The 18271-nt window shown below is 35.7% G+C and overlaps 1 pseudogene; it reads left to right on the top strand.

Annotated features, from left to right (window-relative positions):
* Window positions 1–1800: 1800 nt before the first annotated feature.
* Window positions 1801–2223, top strand: LOC114892106 (annotated as a pseudogene).
* Window positions 2224–18271: the final 16048 nt, after the last annotated feature.

Here is an 18271-nt window from a genome sequence, read left to right as displayed (position 1 = left end):
GTATATAATCCAAATCAATCCTCATATAAAGTCAAAAAGGGACATGTAAAAGGTTGTTCTTGGTTGTGGACTAAGAAATATTGTGTTTGTTCTTGGTTGAGGACTAAGTTGAGGTAAGTGAGACAACTCAGGTGCAGATTTTAAGGAGGCACTCACTGTAAAGGTCATGTAAAACATGAGTACAGGATAGCACACTCACCCTGAGAGTAAGTGCCTCCTTAAGTGTTGTGCCCCATCTGCCTCACTTGCCTCACCCTACTATCAGCTCAACTGGTAAAGTGGAGTCAGAGTAAGTGTCTGTCACATGGAGAGTGGATAGATGACATGAAATAAATGCACAGGAAGGAGAATTACACATCATTTAGAAAGAATGGATGAAAGATAAATATAGTTGTAGGAGTGAGTTTTAAGTTGTTTAATTAAAAAAAAACCATTATGGTCTGTTCATCATTTTGAAAGTGAAAACATCAAATGGCATTTTATTTACTTAAGAAGCAAATATTAATTAAAACAAAGCCAAAATAAAAATATTTTGATAAATATACTAAGAGGAAAATTAAATAGTACAGCCTATTTAAAAATGTTCATAAAGCAATGTACTTAAAATTGATCAAGCGAAAACATATATATTTTTACAATCTTAAAATCAAAATCATTTTATGTATCAGAAATTTTTCAGTATGTGGGGAAGAGGTTTATATTGTTCAATGAAACCTTAGCATATACTTTTTGACTCTACCCATAATAACTGGCATATCTATTTCTCAAGCCAATTTAAATCTAAAATGTAAAACTGACTTTGATGTGACGGCTCACTATGATCTATTTCACCTAAAAACTTTGCTGAGTTTTTGGTATAGACTCCCTATATCTGCAAGTTATGAATGGTTTAAAATATAGAAATAGGGCTTCCCTGGTGGCGCAGAGGTTGAGAGTCCGCTTGCCCATGCGGGGAACATGGGTTCATGCCCTGGTCCGGGAAGATCCCACATGCCACAGAGTGGCTGGGCCCGTGAGCCATGGCCGCTGAGCCTGCATGTCCGGAGCCTGTGCTCCGCAACAGGAGAGACCACAACAGTGAGAGACCCGCATACCGCCAAAAAAAAAAAAAAAAATATATATATATATATATATGTATATATATATATATATATATATATAATATAACTACAAATTTAAGAAAAATGTGGATGGTTTGGAGACTTTTTAGCAGAATTATGAGTTAAAATTCATTGTTGTGGTCCACTCTAAATCTGACTTTTTAATAGCTTTATCAACTATCATACCCTAGATAAGAATAGTAACTGAAGATGGTAGATTTTAGTATGGCTGAGGACTGCCAGATATCCACGAAGGGATACTGGGTATCTGGAAGAGATCCCTGGTGGTCCAAAAACAAAATCTGTTCTTGCATCTGCTCCAATCCAGCTTTCTGACTGTCTCTCCTTTCTTCAGTATTTTCACATTCTTCTGTGCCGTCATTTATAAAATATATCTGTTAATTAAATGTGTTCTATGTCTCTGGGGAATTGATAACTTGATTTGAAAGCACTTTAAAAAATAAAGTTCAGGGGTTTCCCTGGTGGCGCAGTGGTTGAGAGTTCGCCTGCCAATGCAGGGTACACGGGTTCGTGCCCCGGTCTGGGAGTATCCCACGTGCCGGGGAGCGGCTGGGCCCGTGAGCCATGGCCGCTGAGCCTGCGCGTTCAGAGCCTGTGCTCCACAACGGGAGAGGCCACAACAGTGAGAGGCCTGCGTACCCCTCCAAAAAAAATTTAAAAATAAAGTTCAGGCCCCCAAATGGCGGCCAGCTGCTACCAGAATTTTCTCAAACTCTGTGAGGAATGGCCAGTGGACGAGACCAAATGAGGCCGGGACTTGGGCGCTTATCAGTGGGAGCGGGTAGTGCACGCCTTTCGGGAGGGAGAGAACACCCAGATTGCAGAGCCTGAGGCCTGTGATCAGTTGTACGAGAGCTTAGTACTTCTCCATTCAAACTATTACAAACACAAGTACCCTCGCCCCAGAGACACAAGCTTCAGTGGCCTGTCCCTGGAAGAATACAAACTGGTCCTGTCCACAGATACCTTGGAAGAGTTTAAGGAGATGAATAAAGGCGTGTGGAAGGAACTGCAGGAGAAGTTTGCCCCCAAGGATCCTGAGGAGAAACATAAGGCCTGGGCTAGGGCCTTATCGCGACCGCATTACCTAAGCGTGAAGTAGTGTACATTGTCATCATCAGTAAAATGCCCTGATTTCTCCATCAAAAAAAAAAAATTTCATATACCTATAATAATTCTTTTAACCTTTTTATTTTATATTGGAGTATAGCTGATTAAGAATGTGATAGTTTCAGGTGCACAGAAAAGTGACTCAGCCATACATACACATGTATCCATTCTCATATACCTATATATAATGATACTGAGTGTTGAAATAATTATTTTTGGAATATGTTTTAAAATGATGGGAGGGAGACGCAAGAGGGAGGAGATGTGGGGACATATGTATACGTATAACTGATTCACTTTGTTATAAAGCAGAAACTAACACACCATTGTAAAGCAATTATAGTCCAATAAATATGTGTAAAAAAATTGGAACAGTAACATAAAGTCACAGTCTGAATTTTCTTATATAAAAGGTACTTTTTCTCACCATGAGTTTGTTTTTCAGCCCTATTTAATTTGGAAACTGGCCTGTTTGAATACCTAGAGCGGAAACTTCCTCACCCAGCAGTTAAAGAAGGGCATAATGTCAGATTTTAAACTTTGTTTTCCACGTAGGACAGCAAACTGTTACCTCCTTGTATAGGTGCTTTTAATTACAGACTAGATTGGTCAATGGGATAGTGCCACCCAAACGATATATATAAAATGACCAAGATTTAGAGACATCAGGTATTACCGTGTGCAGAATAATAGCAAGGTGGGTGTCACATTCACCTCCTTTTCCTTGTACATAGATTACATGTTCATTAGTTTATAGACATCATGATAGTAATCTAATTTGGGACAAACAGAATAGATTTCATGCCAGGTTTGTATTTGGGAAGCCACAGGGTTGGTGCAATGCTGCTTCCTGGGGGATCTACAGAGAAGACTGACCCAACCTGGGGACAAGGGGATATCTTTCTCACCTTGTAATTCTCCCCTTCAAGAGGTGCAAGACTCATAAATGTGAGGAAAAGAACTATCAAGGATAGTTCTTTAGTATCTTTAGTATCAGAGTAAGGCTAGTCTTTCCCCTGTTGCGAATACTATTATTATGATTATAACCACTACTAGTACTATTACTTATTAAATACTTATTTTTAAAAAGGTTTATGTGGATAATGTTATATATATAAAGATTATGTGTATTATAATATTATTTCTCTTTTAAATAAGAGAAAAATTAAGCTTGGAGAGGTGAGGTGATTTACTCAAAGTCATACTTCCAGGGTTAAAAGAGAACCTCCTAGAGAAATGGAAATAAAAACAATAATAAACAAATGGGACCTAATGAAACTTCAAAGCTTTTGCACAGCAAAGGAAACCATAAACAAGACCAAAAGACAACCCTCAGAATGGGAGAAAATATTTGCAAATGAAGCAACTGACAAAGGAATAATCTCCAAAATTTATAAGCAGCTCATGCAGCTCAATAACAAAATAAAACAGCCCAATACAAAAATGGGCAGAAGACCTAAATAGACATTTCCCCAAAGAAGATATACAGACTGCCAACAAACACATGAAAGAATGCTCAACATCACTAATCATTAGAGAAATGCAAATCAATGAGATACAATGAGATATCATCTCACACCAGTCAGAATGGCCATCATCAAAAAATCTAGAAACAATAAATGCTGGAGAGGGTGTGGAGAAAAGGGGACCCTCTTGCACTGTTGGTGGGAATGTAAATTGATACAGCCACTGTGGAGAACAGTATGGAGGTTCCTGAAAAAACTACAAATAGAACTACCATATGACCCAGCAATCCCACTACTGGGCATATACCCTGAGAAAACCATAATTCAAAAAGAGTCATGTACCAAAATGTTCATTGCAGCTCTATTTACAATAGCCCAGAGATGGAAACAACCTAAATGTCCATCATCGGATGAATGGATAAAGAAGATGTGGCACATATATACAATGGAATATTACTCAGCCATAAAAAGAAACGAAATTGAGCTATTTGTAATGAGGTGGATAGACCTAGAGTCTGTCATACAGAGTGAGGTAAGTCAGAAAGAGAAAGACAAATACCGTATGATAACACATATATATGGAATTAAGAAAAAAAATGTCATGAAGAACCTAGGGGTAAGACAGGAATAAAGACACAGACCTACTAGAGAATGGACTTGAGGATATGGGGAGGGGGAAGGGTGAGCTGTGACAAAGCGAAAGAGAGGCATGGACATATATACACTACCAAACGTAAGGTAGATAGCTAGTGGGAAGCAGCCGCATGGCACAGGGATATTGGCTCGGTGCTTTGTGACAGCCTGGAGGGGTGGGATAGGGAGGGTGGGAGGGAGGGAGATGCAAGAGGGAAGAGATATGGGAACATATATATATGTATAACTGATTCACTTTGTTATAAAGCAGAAACTAACACACCATTGTAAAGCAATTATACTCCAATAAAGATGTAAAAAAAATAAAAAGCATTCTGAATCCACATTCTTGGTAAATTAAAAAGACAAGGCTATTAGCACTTTAAACTTTTTATTTAAAGCTTTTTTTATTTCACCAAAAATTATCTAGTTGTCTCATAATATTGTCCCTGATATAAACCAGATACTAGAAACTACCATGCATTACCTCCATGTATATACTATACACATTTTCCATTCAAGTTGTACCACAACTCATGATTTATATTTTGGTTGGTGATGCTTTTAATGCATGAAATGTTTTCTTACTGGAAGCTACAAGTTTATAATTTTAAGAGGCATAGGCAATCATATGACTAATCATCATAGATGTCACTCCTATTATTTATGTCACATTAGATAAGTATATGCATTTTATTTTATACTCCAACACCAAGAAAAAGTGGATGAATTAACTGTATAAGGAGCTGATACTTTATTTAAAATTGGTAGAGAATAATGTGTTGCTTTTCTCTACTAGGTGAAAGTTCAAAATTATTTAGATGCACTCATTTGTAAATTAAGGTTAATTAACTGCATTTATTAAAGCTATACTTATCTACAATGATTCTGACTTGATTATGAATATTATGATTGAGTTATAGTTATGCAAATGCCACTGAAACTTATTGTCATGTGTTACTTAAGTCATAACCTCATAGTTATGGTAAGTTACTCAAAATATATTTTCTTGTAAAAATATGATGTCATGTCTAATATCTGTAGATATTTATATATATATATATTTATATATAGTCTATGACTAAAACCTAGTAATTTCTCTAATAACAACTAAATAACTAATAATACCCTCCAAGAGAATGAGTACTTGAGTTTCATGGGGGTGGTAAGTGTTCTCTGAATGAAGTTATATAAAATAATACAGGACAATGTGTATCATCTATTTAGTCTATAGTCTGTACCAGGTTCAGTGGCAAGCACCTTACTTGCACCATGTCTTTTTATCTTCTCAAGAGCTCCATGAATCCAAGTAATTTTTTTTTTTTTTGCGGTACACGGGCCTCTCACTGTTGTGGCCTCTCCCGTGGCGGAGCACAGGCTCCGGACGCGCAGGCTCAGCGGCCATGGCTCACGGGCCCAGCCGCTCCGCGGCATGTGGGATCTTCCTGGACCGGGGCACGAACCCATGTCCCCTGCATCGGCAGGCGGACTTTCAACCACTGCGCCACCAGGGAAACCCTAAGTAATTTTTAATGCGGATTTCTATGGGCAAGTTCCATTCTAGACACTGGGGAAGCAGCACTGAACCAACAGACATCTCTGCCCTAGTAGAGCTCACATTCTAGTTGAGGAGAAAGATAAGAGACAAAATAAGTAAAATATATAAATAAAACAATTGTAATATTTGTTTTAAGCAGAAGAAGGAAGTAGAGAATTAGGAATAGGAAGTGTCATGGAGAAGGGACATAATTTTAGGAAGGGTTCAAGGAAATTCTCATGAAGAGGTAACACGACTGAAGACCCGAAGAAAAACAGAATGAAAGCCAAATACTTATCTGTCAAAGAGCTTTCCAAGCATTAGAGAGAAAATGCAAAGCTCCTAAGATCAGACTTTGCCAGCTGTGATAGAGCCCAATGAGTGGGAGAGTGGTGTGAGATGAAGTTAGAGAGGTAACCTGCTCCAAATCACATGGCGCAGGTGATAAAACAGCAAAGCAAGGACTTCAACTATAAGAGATAAATGACAGGCAATCAATAAGTTAGATTAATGAATAAATGGATTGATGCGTGAATGAACAGGTAACTGATAGATAAGTAGACAAATTGATTAATAACTAGATACCCAGTTTCTTTTATTATTCCTTTAAGAACACTGTTCAGTTTGTCTAAAGCAATGGATACTTATTAAAGGAGAAAGAAACTGAGTAACTATTTATATGGCTGCCCAATATTACACAAACTGTTAGCATAAGAGTTAGATACAGAATTGAATGCACTAGAGAACCTCTAGAATCATTAGAAAGTTAAGAAATATCCTTGAATTTTGTCCTTCCAAAACAAGAATAAACATTTTGCGTAACACTTTCATGTTATACTCTAACCACCACAGCCTACTTTAAAGCACACATAGGGTTAATATTTATGCTCTGGCAGCCTCTTACTGTAGATCTGATCCCTTCATACAGTTCTGGAATCTTTGAATCTTTGCCTTGATAAAGAACTAAGCCTCTGTAACAGGTTGTTCTGTGTTGGTACTGCTCACGCTTTATAAATGGAGAAGTCAGAGCGATGAGCAGCAAGACGCAAGACAGAGGGGAAAACAGGACAAGCTTAGTGGTTGAGAAAATCTGGCCAAGTGGATGAGAAAGATGGCAATCTGCTCTGCAGTTACCAAAGAAAGTGTTTTTTTTATCATAATAAACTCTGTTGAGCAGTTATTTTAGTGGTTATTTTAATACCCTGAAAGAACTAGTATGCTAACTTTTTTCCAAGGGTAAGTAATTTACAGAGAGAATTTGCTGATTAGATCTTCTGAACTGTAAAGGTTCTCTATTTTTTTGTTCACCTCTGATGCCAGAGGTGAACAAATCAGGTACTCACCTCGTCAAAGGAGAGCATACACCATGGAGGAACGTGGAATTTCTTATAAGAGGGTGTTAAAAAGAATCTGCGATGGGATTTAAATTCTGGTTGGGTGATTTGGGAAAGGGTGTAAGGAAGAGACGGCTCTCAGGAATGAACACTGTCAGAAAGCAGGGGCAGTGCTATGGGTAGAGAAGTAGAAGGTACTCGTTTAGTGTCTGAACAAGGAGAGTGTTTTCTTGTGGGTGGTGGAGTTACCATGTTTTTGTTTGTTCTTAGACAAAATTATGAAGTGGCCTTGCTGTTTTTCATGATTGTGTCTCAGAGTAACCGTGTCTGAAATTAGTATATTGTAAAATTGCTTATCAAATGGGAGAATAAATGGCTTAGATGTGACCGTCAGACCAGCTTCTGAATGTCAGGGGCTTCTCTCTCTCTCTCTTTTTCATATATTTCTCAGAACTTTTTAAGCAAGGAAAATTAGCTTACCTATTGCAGACATATATAATTTTGATAAACTATGGAAATTATATGCAGAGTCTAAAAATATCCCACTCCATGAATATACAGAAAGAATAAAGATTATTCAGCATAGTATTAAATTATTTAATATAATCCTAAACAATTTTTAACTTTGAATATATCATTTTCAGAAGCTGTTGTTTCCTCTAGTGGCCAAAAAATAATTTCTAGTAATAAAAACTCCTTCAAATCTTGGAAATATATGCCATAACAGCCTGTTCACAAACTAGCAAGTTCAGTAAAATCAATATTTACATATATATATATTTTTTTAAAAAACCTAACAGAATATAATTTTTAGTGAATGTACTATTAATAATATGAAATATTCTGTACAATATAAAATACACTTGATTATTTGTCATTTCACTCATATTCTTTGCAGTTCACTATCTTCAGAGATTTAAATGACTAAGAATTTTTCTACATCTTTTTATCAGAGGCAATATTTTTCTCAGCTTTCCTTATTTCTTCTTCTGAACCTATCTTTTGCCACATTAACTTTTTAAAAATAGACTTTACTTTTTGGAATGGCTTTAGATTTGCAGCAACACTGAGAAAATAGTAAAGAGAGTTTCTATTTACCCCACACCCAGTTTCCCCTAATAACATCTTACATTAGTATGGTACACTTGTTATAATTAATGATCAAATATAATTGTTTTCTTTCTTTGTAATTTATCCTTCCTCCACCTCCTTTCCCCTTTGGTAACCATAAGTTTGTTTTCTATGTCTGTGAGTCTGTTTCTGTTTTGTAAATAAGTTCATTTGTGTGTTATTTTAGATTCTACATGTAAGTGATAACATATGGTATTTGTCTTTCTCTTTCTGACTTAGTATGATAATCTCTAAGTCCATCCATTGCTGCAAATGGCATTATTTCATTCTTTTTTTATGGCTGAGTAATATTTCATTGTATATATGTACCATATCTCCTTTATCCATTCCTCTGTCGATGGGCATTTAGGTTGCTTCCATGTCTTGGCTACTGTAAATAGTGTTGCAATGAACACTGGGGTGCAGGTATCATTTCAAATTATAGTTTTGTCCAGATATATGCCCAGGAGTAGGATTGCTGGATCATATGGTAATTCTATTTTTGGTTTTCTGAGGAACCTCCATACTGTTTTCCATAGTGGCTGTACCAATTTACATTCCCATCAACAGTATAACAGGGTTCCCTTTTGTCCACACCCTCTTCAGCATTTGTTACTTGTAGACTTTTAATGATGGCCATTCTGACTGGTGTGAGGTGATACCTCATTATAGATTTGATTTGCATTTCTCTAATAATTAGTGATGTTGAACAGGTCAGAAATGTCTAAGAGAAATGTCTATTTAGGTCTTCTGCCCATTTTTGATTGGGTTTGTTTTTTTGTTATTGAGCTGTATGAGCTGTTTTCAAATATAATTCTTATTATTAAAGTTGCAGTTTATTCATACTTCCTTATTTTTTTTCACCCAGTATCCTTCATCTATTCCAGGATCCCATCTAGGATATGATTTTACATTTAGTCATATCTCCTTAGGCTCCTCTTGCCTGTGACATTTTCTCTGATTTTTCTTATTTTTTTTTGGATAGACTTGACAGTTTTGAGGAGCACTTTTCAGGTATTTTGGATGATACTGATCTGTTGGAATTTTCTAATATTTTCCTCTTGAGTAGACTGGGCTTGGGCTTTAGGGAGGAATACCACAGAGATAAATTGACATCTTCATCATATCATACCAAGGATATGCATTATTAACATGATTTATCATTGGTGATGTTAATCATCATCTCTCTAAGGTAGTATTTGTCAAGTTTATCCACTGCAAAGTTATTCCCACCCAAACTTTTTTATACTCCATATTTCAGTCTTTGGAAGAAAAGACACTATGCATAGCCCCGTCTTAGGAAATGGATTTATGCTTTTCCTCCTGAGGGCACAGTATCTATATAAATTGTTTGGAAATCTTTTGCATAGCAGATTTGTCTCTTCTCCTACTCTTCTTTAAGTATTCAACCATTCTTTTACATCAGTATGAATTCATGACTATTTTATACTTAGGGTTATAATCTAATGCTACTTTATTGGTTTTCTTGCTTAAATTGTTTCAGCTTTGGCCATTGGGAGCTTTCAGCTGGCTTCTTTGTTTCTTTAACTTATGCCCATCAATGTGTGTGTATTTACGTATATGTGTGTGTGCTTCTTTTGTACATCCTTATTTTCTGGCAATACAAGATGCTCCAGGTTCAGCTTGCATATCTCCTACCCAGGTTTATAATCAGTCATTTTCCCAAAAAATCTCTGGTTCGTTTTATTGGAGAAAGGTATTAGAAATCAAGGTCTGGGTGTTGGGTGTGCTCATTGCTGCTGGGTTATTTCTTCTAGACTCTCTCAGCTGAAATAGCAAGAAAATATGTCTGTATAGCAACACATGTACATGCACACAGCCATAAATAGCTGTATATCTATCCTTCATTATTCATATATGGTACATATATGTTCATATTGATATCTTCAACTCAAGATTATTACCATATCAGTCAGTCTAGGCTATTTCTTTTGCTATTGTAAATACTCCAACAGTGAGAAATCAGGTTCCTGTTATCCACAATTCATTTAATTTCTCAGTTTCAGTATACATGCATGACAGTGTCAGACTTTTAAACTCATACTGCCACAGAACAAAACTTTATGAATTAGAGTACAGTGTTCATGTTCAGTTCCTTTTGCCTTTAGTCTTACAGAAGCCACTCATACCTAAAAAAGTTACTAAGGTCAGCACCTTTATGTCCCAGCCATTTTCAGTAATGCTGTTCAATATGTTTCTAATATGGATACTTTTGTCACAGTCTGTATTCCATTTTCAGATCCTTTGTTGTCTTAAATGATGATTTTTGAACTTGCATACATTAAGGTTTGGCTTTTACGTTGTAACTTTTTTTTTTTACATCTTTATTGGAGTATAATTGCTTTATAATGGTGTGTTAGTTTCTGCTTTATAACAAAGTGAATCAGTTATACATATACATATGTTCCCATATCTCCTCCCTCCTGCATCTCCCTCCCTACGTTGTAACATTCTAAGGATTTTGACAAATGCAGAATATCATGTATCCACCATTACAGTATCATACATCACAGTTTCATCACCTGAAAAAAAAAATTATCTATTCAACCCCTCCTCCATGCTCCCAAATCCCTGGCTCTGAACATTTTATCATTTCTATATTTGTTCTTTTCCAGAATGTCATATAATTGGAATCACACAATATATAGCCTTTTCAGACTGACTTCTTTCACTTCAAAATGTGTTTAAGATTCCTCCATGTCCTTTCATTCCTTGATAACTCATTTCTTTTTATCACTGAATAGTATATGGATGTACCACCGTTTGTCTATTTGCCTATTGAAGCATATTTTGGTTGCTTCCACTCGTGACAATAATGAATAGGGTTGCTATAAACCATCCTGTGCAGGTTTTAGTGTAGACTTAGGTTTTCAAGTAAATATGTAGAAGAGTGACTGCTGGATTATATGGTAAGACAGAGTTTAAATTTCTAAGAAACTGCCAAACTGTTTTCCAGAGTGGCTGTACCAGTTTGCATTCCCAACAACAATGAATGAGAATTCCTTTTTCTCTACATCCTTGCCAGAATTTGGTATTCTCAATTAAAAAACTTTTATCCATTCTAATAGGTGCGTAGTGTTCGGTCATTGTTGTTTTAATTTGCAGTTACATAATGACAAATAATGTCAAACATTTGTCATGTGCTTATTTCTCATCCATTGTCTTCTTTGATGAGGTATTTATTTAGGTCTCAAATTTTTAATTGTATTATTTTCTTATATTTGAATTCTAAGAGTTCTTTGTGTATTTTGGATAGAAGTTCTTTTCAGATACATATTTCCCAATTATTTTCTCCTTGTCTGTGGCCTGTCTTCCTCCTAACAGTATCTTCTGCAAAGTAGAAGAGTCTAACTTTTATAAAGTTCAGTTTCTCAGTTTTTTCTTTCATGGATTATGCTTTTGGTGTTGCTCACATCATCATCTTTTTTTAAAAAACTGAGGTATAATTGACATACATTATAATAGTTTCAGGTGTACAACATAATTTGATATTTGTACATATTGTGAAATAATTGCCACAATGAGGCTAGTTAACATCCATCCCCATATATAGTTACCAAATGATTTCTTGTGATTAGAACTTTAGAGATCTGCTACTCTCTTAGCAACTTTCAAGTATGTATGTATTAAAACAGTATTATTAACTTCAGTATCATGCTGAATGTTACATCCCCAGGACATTTATTTTATAACTGGAAGTTTGTATATTTGTTTTCCCCAGTCTGACTTATTTCACTTACCATAATGCCCTCAAGGTCATTTCATGTTGTCACAAAATGGCAAGATTTCATTTTTTCTTATGGCTGAATCCATTTTGTGTGTGTGTAATACCCAGTGGGCATGGATTCACTGGGGCCATTATTATAACAGTTTACCTCAAGGATAATTAAAATTTTAACTGGAGTTGAAATCTCAACTAAAAATTTTATGACAAATAAAATTTGAGTCTTACTAGCCCTTTAAGATTATAAGCCTTTAGTCATTTCAGTTTTAGTTTTAGGGTTTATGATGTTTGCATGAGAAAATTAGGGAGTGTGAAGATTCATGAAGTGACATTTACAAATTCTTCTTGGCATGACTAGTGTATTCTTTTTCTTTCCCACTGTCCCAGAGGTGACTTGACTTATCCTTCCTAGAACAGGCCCCCTCCTGGCACCTGTTTCTACCCAAACCCTTTAATCAGTGCTCAGCTCTAGGAATTCTTTATAAGGTCCTATCTAGAATAGTCTCAACGGTGCCACGATTGTTTCTTCCGACCGCATGGAGAGCAGTAATTGGGCAATATTCATGGAGAACGCAAAATGAAATCTGTGTGGCAGAAATATTCAGAGCTGCTGTGTATCTGTTTTATTTCCATTTGGTGCCAGTTTTTTGCAGCTACTTATAAAGATTCTTCTTTGTCAGTGTAGATTGCTAAAAGATCTACTTCCAAATAGCAAAACTAAAACTGTAAATGTGTTTCTGCAGTGGTGTGACCTGCTGTTATTAGTATATAACAAATAACTCCCATCCTGATGCCTAAAGACAAAGGCTCTCAAGGGTCTCACCCATTAATTGGAAGCTATTTATTGTGAGTATTCCCCAGCCACTTGACTTGCTATTGCTGCCATGGTTCAAAAGTGAATGGTTTTTAATATCTAGAACATTAATTTGAGTCAAATTATACATGCAGCAACATTTGTGCAGAAGGTAAGAATATAATTTAGGTCATAATGGAACACACGGTGAACGTCTGAAAACCGGTCAATTGTCCTTTGAAACAGAGGTACTTATTTCTATTTTTGAAATATTGGCAAGTTAAAAGTTTTCTGGCACTGTTTCCTTTTTCTTGTGATATGAATGCAGATGCTGTTAGAACTGAAAACTTTTTTTTATTGTTGGTAGTGCTGCTACTGTTTGGTAAAGAAGGAACTTTGAAATTCTATATGGAGCCATTGGTAAAATGCACTTATAGAAAGATTCTAATGTTTGTATGTCAGAGCAATAGAAAATACAGTATTTCTATTTGAGTGACTTTAGGAGTTTGCTGAGCTCCTTAATATGAGTCCTTTATAAATTCCTCTTGATAGGAAACACACTTTAGAATAAATGTATCACTTATTTATGAATATGTATATAGCAAAAAAAAAATCACTTATTTGAGGTCAGTTACCCAAATGGGTCTCCAAAGGCACTTTGTTTCTTGTTCTCTTCTTAATGTATTTTTGCATTTTGTGGCCATGGTGTATAGCTGTTACACAGCTCTGGGAGGCAGAAATTGGGTATGTTTAATGACAGTTTTCAAACAAATGGAAGTAGGATGACTTGATGAAGAGGTAGATATTTCACTTTACCTGGAGGCACCATTTGGGTTAGATATTTTTATTAAAAAATTCTCTTAATATATTAGTTGGATTCCTTTCATTGTATTTACATTCTTGAAATACATTAGTGTTTTTTTTGACATTAAAAGGTATTTATTTTGTGTATTGCATTATTCATTTCTACAGGGCTTAGAAAGTTAGAGCAAAGGCTTAAGGCCTTTTCATAAAGAGAAATACCTTTGGATTTGCCTAAGTTCTTTTTTTTTCTTCCACACACACACACACACACACACACACACACACTGTATTTTATTTTTACAAGAGATAAATAGACTGACACCAATCATTGTAAATGGATGACCACAACAAAAGCAACAATGATTGCAATTACCAATCACGAAACACACTCATACTATGTCATAATATTGACATTCAGTCCAGTAATCCTCCACGGTAACAGCTCCTTTACTTTGCAGTGAAAATTGATTTGTATATTTTTGCCTCTGAGTCCTTGTGGGATTTTTTTTTTTATTCAAACAGAAAGTCACAAAAATTATAATCATCCTCATCAGTTCACTCAGTCCCATGTAATTAATTTTTTTTCATCTTGATCGTTAGCACTTTTATGAGTTCATTAGTTTTCCATTAGAGTTCTGAAAATGCTTATTCATTCAGTTCAGCAGTGTAGTCAGTTACCAGAAACCTGTACTCGTCAGAGTCTTTTCCATGAATTCCTTGAAGGTGAAACCCTTTTATAGGAACACTTTTGCAGAAGCATCAGAGTACACCCAGAACAGTCTGTAGATGACAAAAGACTTAAAAGTGACCACGGTTAAAGATTTGATGAAAGTTCATAATAAAGCAATTGACAAGGAAATTTAGTTATTTCTGAGATATACATTTTAAAGTAATAACTAGAATTATGACTTACAACATTATACCAGAACATATAAGATTTTTAGAAATTCCATGTAATGTCTGAAACATTTACATTAACATATTTCCATACAAATAACCCAAAGAAAGTTTAGTTGTTTGTTTGCTTTTTTTATAATGCAGGCTCTTATTAGTCATCAATTTTATACACATCAGTGTATTCATGTCAATCCCAATCGCCCAATTCAGCACACCACCATCCCCACCAAACCGCGGTTTTCCCCCCTTGGTGTCCATATGTTTGTTGTCTACATCTGTGTCTCAACTTCTGCCCTGCAAACCGGTTCATCTGTACCATTCTTCTAGGTTCCACATACATGCGTTAATATATGGTATTTGTTTTTCCCTTTCTGAATTACTTCACTCTGTATGACAGTCTCTAGATCCGTCCACGTCTCAACAAATGACTCCATTTCGTTCCTTTTTGTGGCTGAGTAATATTCCATTTCATATATGTACCACAACTTTGTTATCCATTCGTCTGTCAATGGGCATTTAGGTTGCTTCCATGACCTGGCTATTGTAAATAGTGCTGCAATGAACATTGGGGTGCATGTGTTTTTTGAACTATGATTTTCTCTGGGTATATGCCCAGTAGTGGGATTGCTGGATCATATGGTAATTCTATATTTAGTTTTTTAAGGAACCTCCATACTGTTCTCCATAATGGCTGTATCAATTTACATTCCCACCAACAGTGCAAGAGGGTTCCCTTTTCTCCACACCCTCTCCAGCATTTGTTGTTTGTAGATTTTCTGATGATGCCCATTCTAACTGGTGTGAGGTGATACCTCATTGTAGTTTTGATTTGCATTTCTCTAATAATTAGTGATGTTGAGCAGCTTTTCATGTGCTTCTTGGCCATCTGTATGTCTTCTTTGGAGAAATGTCTATTTAGATCTTCTGCCCATTTTTGGATTGGGTTGTTTGTTTCTTTAATATTCAGCTGCATGAGCTGTTTATATATTTTGGAGATAAATCCTTTGTCTGTTGATTCGTTTGCAAATATTTTCTCCCATTCTGAGGGTTGACTTTTTATCTTGTTGATGGTTTCCTTTGCTGTGCAATATCTTTAAAGTTTCATTAGGTCCCATTTGTTTATTTTATTTTTTATTTCCATTACTCTAGGAGGTGGATCACAAAAGATCTTGCTGTGATTTATGTCAAAGAGTGTTCTTCCCATGTTTTCCTCTAAGAGTTTTATAGTGTCTGGTCATACATTTAGGTCTCGAATCCATTTTGAGTTTATTTTTGTGTATGGTGTTAGGGGGTGTTCTAATTTCATTCTTTTACATGAAGCTGTCCAGTTTTCCCAGCACCATTTATCGAAGAGACTGTCTTTTCTCCATTGTATATCCTAGCTTCCTTTGTCATAAATTAGTTGACCATAAGTATGTGGGTTTATCTCTGGGCTTTCTATCTTGTTCCATTGATCTGTGTTTCTGTTTTTGTGCCAGTACCATATTATCTTGATTACTATAGCTTTGTAGTATAGTCTGAAGTCAGGGAGTCTGATTCCTCCAGCTCCATTTTTTTCCCTCAAGACTGCTTTGGCTATTCAGGGTCTTTTGTGTCTCCATACAAATTTTAAGATGATTTGTTTTAGTTCTGTAAAACATGCCATTGGTAATTTGATAGGGATTGCATTGAATCTCTAGATTGCTTTGGGTAGTAGAGTCATTTTCACAATATTGATTCTTCCAATCCAAGAACATGATATATCTCTCTATCTGTTGGTATCATCTTTAATTACTTTCATCAGTGTCTTATAGTTTTCTGCATACAGGTCTATTGTCTCCCTAGGTATTTTATTCTTTTGTTGCAATGGTAAATGGGAGTGTTTCCATAATTTCTCTTTCAGACTTTTCATCATTAGTGTATAGGAATGCAAGAGATTTCTGTGCATTAATTTTATATCTTGCAACTTTACCAAATTCATTGATTAGCTTTAGTAGTTTTCTGGTGGCATTCTTAGGATTCTCTATGTATAGTATCATGTCATCTGCAAACAGTGACAGTTTTACTTCTTCTTTTCCAATTTGTAGTCCTTTTATTTCTTTTTCTTCTCTGATGGCCGTGGCTAGCACTTCCAAATGTATGTTGAATAATAGTGGTCAGAGTGGACATCCTTGTCTTGTTCCTGATCTTAGAGGAAATGCTTTCAGTTTTTCTCCATTGAGAATGATGTTGGCTGTGGGTTTGTCATATATGGCCTTTATTATGTTGAGGTAGGTTCCCTCTATGCCCACTTTCTGGAGAGTTTTTATCATAAATGGGTGTTTAATTTTGTCAAAAGATTTTTCTGCATCTAATGAGATGATCATATGGGTTTTTTCTTCAATTTGTTAATATGGTGTATCAGATTGATTTGCATATACTGAAAAATCCTTGCATCCCTGGGATAAATCCCACTTGATCGTGGTGTATGATCCGTTTAATGTGTTGTTGGATTCTGTTTGCTAGTATTTTGTTGAGGATTTTTCATCTATATTCATCAGTGATATTGGTCTGTAATTTTCTTTTTCTGTATTATCTTTGTGTGGTTTTGGTATCAGGGTGATGGTGGCCTCATAGAATGAGTCTGGGAATGTTCCTTCCTCTGCAGTTTTTTGGAAGAGTTTGAGAAGGATGGGTGTTAGCTCTTCTCTAAATGTTTGATGGAATTCACCTGTGAAGCCATCTGGTCCTGGACTTCTGTTTGTTGGAAGATTTTTAATCACAGTTTCTATTTCATTACTTGTGATGGGTCTGTTCACATTTTCTATTTCTTCCTGGTTCAGTGTTGGAAGGTTATACCTTTCTAAGAATTTGTCCATTTCTTGCAGGTTGTCCATTTTATTGGCATAGAGTTGCTTGTAGTAGTCTCTTAGGATGCTTTGTATTTCAGTGGTGTCTGTTGTAACTTCTTTTTTTCATTTCTAATTTTATGATTTGAGTCCTCTCCCTCTTTTTCTTGATGAGTCTGGCTAATGGTTTATCAATTTTGTTTATCTTCTCAAAGAACCAACTTTTAGTTTTATTGATTTTTGCTATTGTTTTCTTTGTTTCTATTTCATTTATTTGTGCTCTGATCTTTATGATTTCTTTCCTTCTGGTAACTTTTGGTTTTGTTTGTTCTTCTTTCTCTGGTTCCTTTAGGTGTAAGGTTAGATTGTTTACTTGAGATTTTTCTTGTTACTTGAGGTAGGCTTGTATAGCTATAAACTTCTCTCTTAGAACTGCTTTTGCTGCATCCCATAGGTTTTGGATCGTCATGTTTTCATTGTGATTTGTCTCTAGGTATTTTTTGATTCCCTCTTTGATTTCTTCAGTGATCTCTTGGTTATTTAGTAATGTATTGTTTAGCCTCCATGTGTTTGTGTGTTTTACGTTTTTTTCCCTGTAATTCATTTCTAATCTAATAGCATTGTGGTCAGAAGAGATGCTTGATATGATTTCAATTTTCTTAAATTTACTGAGGCTTGATTTGTGACCCAAGATGTGATCTATCCTGGAGAATGTTCCGTGCACACTTGAGAAGAAAGTGTAGTCTGCTGTTTTTGGACAGAATGTCATATAAATATCAATTAAATCTATCTGGTCTATTGTTTCATTTAAAGTTTGTTTCCTTATTTATTTTCATTTTGAATGATCTGTCCATTGGTGTAAGTGAGGTGTTAAAGTCCCCCACTATTACTGTGTTGCTGTTGATTTCCTCTTT

Source organism: Monodon monoceros, unplaced genomic scaffold (assembly GCF_005190385.1).
Source record: "Monodon monoceros isolate NGI ecotype Baffin Bay Population unplaced genomic scaffold, NGI_Narwhal_1 Super_Scaffold_12, whole genome shotgun sequence".
NCBI classification, from domain to species: domain Eukaryota; kingdom Metazoa; phylum Chordata; class Mammalia; order Artiodactyla; family Monodontidae; genus Monodon; species Monodon monoceros.
Note: the sequence above shows the minus strand (reverse complement) of the source record. Positions and strands in the feature narration are given on the sequence as shown.